Raw genomic sequence first — 6346 nt, forward strand, 5'->3', positions numbered from 1 at the left:
GTAATATGAATAGGAAATATGAACCAGACTACAGTTTGTAGTCAAGGATAAACACGGTCTGTGTCGACTGCAGCGTGTTTGTGTGCTGAATTACTGGAAACCGAATCTAAAATGAATTGTACATTTTACCATTTACTCTTGTGATTATTAGAAATCTATGCAAATAAATTCTATTCATATTGGGGTTATAATTCATGGTTATATTAATAAAGTACAGTGTTTGATTTTGATTTTTTTTGGTTTACCTTAAGTTTTGGTGCTGTATAAAATATGCTATATAGAACTAATCAGCTCATATTCATTCATAATTTGACCAATCTCCAATCAGACTTTTAATTCCATCATAATCCAGCTCAGTAATATCAATGTTTTTCCTTGGTTTACCTTTGTATCATTTACAACTTTGGTGCCGTGTTGGATCACCGCCATATAAAATATGCTGTTTAAAATTAATAAACTCAAATTCATTCATAATTTGATAAGCCGTGGCTCTTACAAACGATCTAGCTCCAATCACACTTTTGATTCCACCATAATCCAGCTCAGTAATATCAATGTTTTTCATTGGTTTATCTTTGTATTATTTACAACTTTGGTGCCGTGTTGGGTCAGAACTAATTAATACACTCCAGTCACAGTGTTTGATTTTTTTTTTCTGATTTATAATTTTGGTGCCATGTTGTGTCCCCACCATATAAAATATGCTCAACAAAATTTGACTAGTCATGGCTCTAACAAATATTTGATCTCCAACCAGATTTTTTGTTTCCATCATAATCCAACTTGAAATATGAATATACCACCATATAAAACATGCTGTTTAAAATGCATCAATATTTGACCAGTTGTGACTCTTAAAAAATGATTTCTCTCCAATCAGATGTTCTGATTCCTTCATAATCCAGCTTGGTAATATTAATATATTTCAGGGTTTGATTTTTTTGGTGCACCTTTGTGTGATTTGCAATTTTGGCGCTGCATAACAAAATAAAATTCCACATCCTGAAGCAAAACCAGTTGAGAAACACTGATTTACATGCTCATGACTCAGCACTTCTGAAGCAATGCCTCATTGTGGAACACAGTTAAAATAACACGTCGGAAAGAAAGCGTAACACCGAAAGGCTCCAGAAAAAACAACATGTGAACCATCAAAACCAAGCGTGTTTTAGTAGTCAGGTTTGAATCAAGAAGGAAATGCTGATACCAGAGCATATCAGTGTTTTGTTTTACGACGGACAATGTTTTATTCATTTATGTGTTACCTCTCACACAGGCTTTTGTGTTTTCGTCTGTCTCGCTTCCATAACGTGGCCCATTTTCTGCGTTATATAACTCATCTGCTACAGATGTTCAAGGACGTGGTACTGTGCATGAAAACAGCACAAATGAAATATTGATATTGTTATATAAGTCACAAATGCAAAGCTTATATAAAATGCTTCTCATTTTAAAGCTTGTAAACATCATCAAAACCACTGTTTGTGTTAACAAAAGGTTCATTTTAGGTCTCGGAAATGGACCCAGACGCATTTACAGAGACGCAGACGGCATAAAACAACATTAGTCTCAACTATAAAACGTGTGTTGTGCTTTTGGGTTCGCTGAAGCGTGTCGAGTGAACCCGCTGACACAATGTCACTCTACCCTGCGTTTCCTAGCGCAGGCAGTCTGTAAAATCTCCTTTCCTCTTTTTGATTGGCTGTAAATTTCTCAGGAAATGGTAACCATGGCAACCCTTGCGCTCACCAGGATAGCCCCACTGACAGGCAACATCCTGTTTACTGTGTTGCTATTTTTTCTCTCCAGCTCACCAATTCAACTGAAAGTGTTTTCGTAGCGAGTTACGAGTCTGTTGTGCAACCTCAGTTTTGTGATTACTGACCCGTTTACGGTCATTTCATGCAGTCAGCTACATAAAATATTTATTTCATATATACACTTAAATACAGAAAGAAAGGGGGAGAATATATGCACTTGCAAAAAGCCAGAAATAGCCTTAATTAGTTACATACTACCCCACTACTGTATTGTGTACATTTACATTTCAGCATTAGGCTTTTGTTCACATTTGTAATGCCAATTTGCACACAAGTATCTGCTAAATGCATAAATGTACAGTAAATGAGATTTTTTTTTTCTTTTTTCTTACAATAGAGGAACTAAAGCAATTTGTTTATATATTTATATACTCTCAGAATATAAATAATCATTTGGGGCAAATGACAAGCAGTTTTGCTGTAATTCAGCATGATTGCTTACACACACACATCAACAAGATGAATATATGCCTGTTTTGAGAATTTATTAGTAATTTATCAAAGCAATGCAGTTCTCTCTCTCTCTCTCTCTCTCTATATATATATATCATCATCAAAACCACTGATTTTTTATATGTATGTATGTATGTATATATATATATATATATATATGTATATATATATATGTATATATATATATATATATATATATATATATATATATATGTGTGTGTGTGTGTGTGTGTGTGTGTGTGTGTGTGTGTGTGTGTGCATACATGTAAGTATATATACATACCCACACACACACACACACACACACACACACACATATATATATGGGGAGAGAGAGAGAGAACTGCGTTGCTTTGACAAATTACTAATAAATTCTGGATATTCTCAAAACGGGCATATATTCATCTTGTTATGTGTACATTAATACATACTGTCAAAAAATACTCGGAGCGTTCTCACTTTGTCGGTGCAAACAGCAAATATTTGGTGACATCGAGGAGGTCGAGCAATTATAAAATGGAGGAATTTAGTCAAAATGGAGGGCCTGAGAGAGAGGAGCAGAAGAAATGTGCTGGGCGTCTGGAATCTGGGGGCTGGAGGCTGCAGAGGTGATGTCATTGGAGCAGAGGAACTGGAGAAAAACAACTCTCTTTCTTTATTCAGATCCTCTTTGCAGTCCCAGCAGGGAAGGGAGGGAGGGAGGCTTGGCAGGCAGCCGTGGCAGGGGCTGCTGGGAAATGGTAAAGGATGCCAAGCAGGCTCTGCAGCCAACATTAGTGGCTCACATCTTTGTTCTCTGAAACCTGGTGTGCTGCCAAAAGCCTCATTTCAGCTCCCCGCCATGATTACACTGGATGTAGGCCAATTCCTGAGAGCTCGCAATCCTCTCTGTTGTGCGCGGCCGCTCTCGCTCTCCTTCAAAGGCTTGCTGCCAAACATGCAGCAGTTTCCATGGCGACGGCGAGCCGAACATAAAAAGTAAGTAATGATTCAGGCAGAGCGCCAGATGTGCCACATGTGCAACAGTTATATTAAAAAAAAAGCATGATGAAGTAGAAAAGGCCGGGCTAGTCTGGTAATTGGGCCTGTTCGGGGAGTTCAAAATGCTGGGAAATTGATGCAAAGTAAAAATAGAACACTAAACGTTTTTTAAACAGTTGCTAGGGTGTTGCTAAGGAGCCGTTTAGAATGTTACAAGCAAACATTCCGAAGTCTGGTTACAAAGTAACAGCACAGCTCTTCTCAACTTGATACATTTGAAATCAACTCTTTGATCACATCACTAACCTCAAGTTTGATCAATAATGATGATTAAAATGAAAACTAAAAGGTGTTCTTCTTAAAACAGCTCTGGCGAAACAGACGCTCTCATGTTGTCTTTGCTGTAGCTCATGAAAAGCATGCTGTCATTGCCAGATGAGAAGAGATGTGGTTTCCTGTCAAAATCCCCTGTCATTTGCACATGCAGCATGACATGCCCTCTGAAAAACTCACATTTAAATGTTATAATTGAGGCTGACTGAGTAGTACAGGAAATAAACGTCTGAGTAAAAAGGGGTTGTGCAGCCAAAGCAAGGTCTAGAAGCAAGAATAGTCAGCTTAGCTAAGGCCAAGATTTCAGTGGTTAGCTGTTAAACCAAATAAAAACACTATTACACTAATACACTATTTAAAATGAATCCAGTCAGATTTGTTTGTAATTTGACCAGTCAAGGCTCTTGTTTTTATTTATAAAAAAATAAATAAACATTTAAACAAAACAAACAAAAAAAGAAAACAAAATGAGTGAATAAAAGACAAATAATACAATAAAAGAATAAAACGTAAAAATAAACAAAAAATTCAAGCAAATAAAAATGATTAAATAGAAAACAAATAATAAATACAAAGTACAATACATAAATAATTAAAACAAGTAAAATGAATGAATAACAAATAAATAAAAATAAATGAACAAAAAATAAATAAAATATTTACATTTAAGCACATTTTGTCAGATTTATAAGTAAATGAGATCTGTTCACAAACTTGTATGTAACATGACTCGTACCTACACATGTAACATCACTGGGGTTGAGCTGGCAGGTGTGTGTGATGACATCCACAGCTCTATGTAAATGAAGTGTGGGTGGTGTCATCCCTTTTCACACTTTTGGTTTCACATGCATTAATGGAATAAGCCCGCTTTCAGCGAGTGAATCACTAGAAACCAGTTTTGCCCATTTAATTTCAGGGACATTCTGTAGTGTGCACTCACCATCATAAATGTCGTAACAATATCAGGGCTTTTTTTAGTTTCAGCTCACACTTTCCAGACGTTACTAATTACTCAGCGTCAAACTACTTGAAAAAATTAGTGCATTTATTGTACAATGATTATGCCTATCAACATGTCAGGTCATGGCAACAGTGAAAGTCACACCTACATTTTGCATATTTGCTGAATTTCACTGAGCATGTATACAACCTGATAATTAAAAATCTTACATAAACTTTTTTTTTTTTTGGCACTGTCTGGGTTTTCAAATTTAGCTTACATTTGATGGTTATCAGATTATGCATGTGCACTCAATGACGTTAAAGAATTGTAAACACTTTCAATAATTGCTACTACGGAGCACATATCAATCTTTGCATAAAGTTATGATGTAGCCTGAAATACAGCCATCAGTCAGAGAGTCTAGTGGGTGGGGCTTGGTTATAATAAATTGAAAAGACTTACTAGCTAACAGGGTACATGTTCTCAAAACATTAGCACAAAAACATTTATACATCGTTGATGGAACGTTTTAAAAAAAAAACTTTTTAGTTTTTAAAATGTAACTGCTTGTTCCAGAACGTAACATTTCCCTTAATGTTTGAAAATTATTAAATGGAATGTTCCCATAACGACCACATTGGTTTTTAAAACAGCATGTTTTGAATATTCAAAGAACATTCAGAAATAATGCTATAATAATGTCATAAAACGGAATGTTTAACATTTGCATAACCAAAAGTTTTTAAAACAAGACATTTTGAAAGTTCCGAGAAGATTCAGAAATGTAACAAAGATTTGTTTCACTTAAATTTTTTATGGTTCTTCTTTAATTCTGTGGTGCTAATTATTATTGCACGGTTTATTTTCACGTATATTTTGGTAAATATTTAGAACTTCTATCGTTAATTATGAAACACTGGTTTAGTAAAGATCATTTTTCAAAGATATTCTAGTGCTTTCTGAAACATTGTGGAACTAGTCATAAAAGACAAAAAAAAAAAAAAAAATTCAACTTCTGAAGTTTTCACTAACTGTTCACTAAATGTTAAACTGTTGTCGTTAAGCTCGGTTTTATGCATATAGCATGTCATTTTTATGCATGAGTAATAACAGATTAGCTTGTATAAGCGGTCATATTTTATTAGTTTTCATAAGCACTGATAATACCCCAAAAAAATAATGTGATTTTCATATACAGCATGTCAAACCTCATAAAGAAACATTAAAATAAAGCAAAACAAAACTTTTAATGGTGTAATGTTTACTAAAGTATAAAATGGAAAGCTACTTTAACGTTTGCATAAAAACAAATGTTTTTTTGAGGTTGAAAAGTGGTCAAATTTAATGTTTCCTTAATGTTTGGAAAAAAAAAAAAACTTTTAAAACAATGATTTAAACATTCAGAGAACATTAAGGAAAATAATAATTTCATAACGTCATGGGATCGTATAGAACATACTTGTGTTATTTACGCCACAGGTCACAAATCTTTCTACACGGTACTATAATATTCCACGTCATCATCTTTATGACTTATTGCATTCCTGTATAGCCAAGCATCTAAATCATTTCCCATCATCCTAGCTGATATAAGTGAACATGAACTCTCTCTCTCTCTCTCTGGATCCTTTCAGTCGGGTCAGAAACCGCTGGAAATCAGTCTCACACCCAGCCACTTATACCAATAACAAGAAGCAGAGAGGAAGACGTGTCAGAACGGCCCTCAGCGAGCCGGATATGGCTGTTAGCTACGGCCGTCTGCGCACCACTTGCTCATCCACTTCAAAGTGTGGATTTTTTCAAACAGATTTCT

The sequence above is a fragment of the Onychostoma macrolepis genome, chromosome 13 (genome assembly GCF_012432095.1).
Source record: "Onychostoma macrolepis isolate SWU-2019 chromosome 13, ASM1243209v1, whole genome shotgun sequence".
Classification (NCBI taxonomy): Eukaryota; Metazoa; Chordata; class Actinopteri; order Cypriniformes; family Cyprinidae; genus Onychostoma; species Onychostoma macrolepis.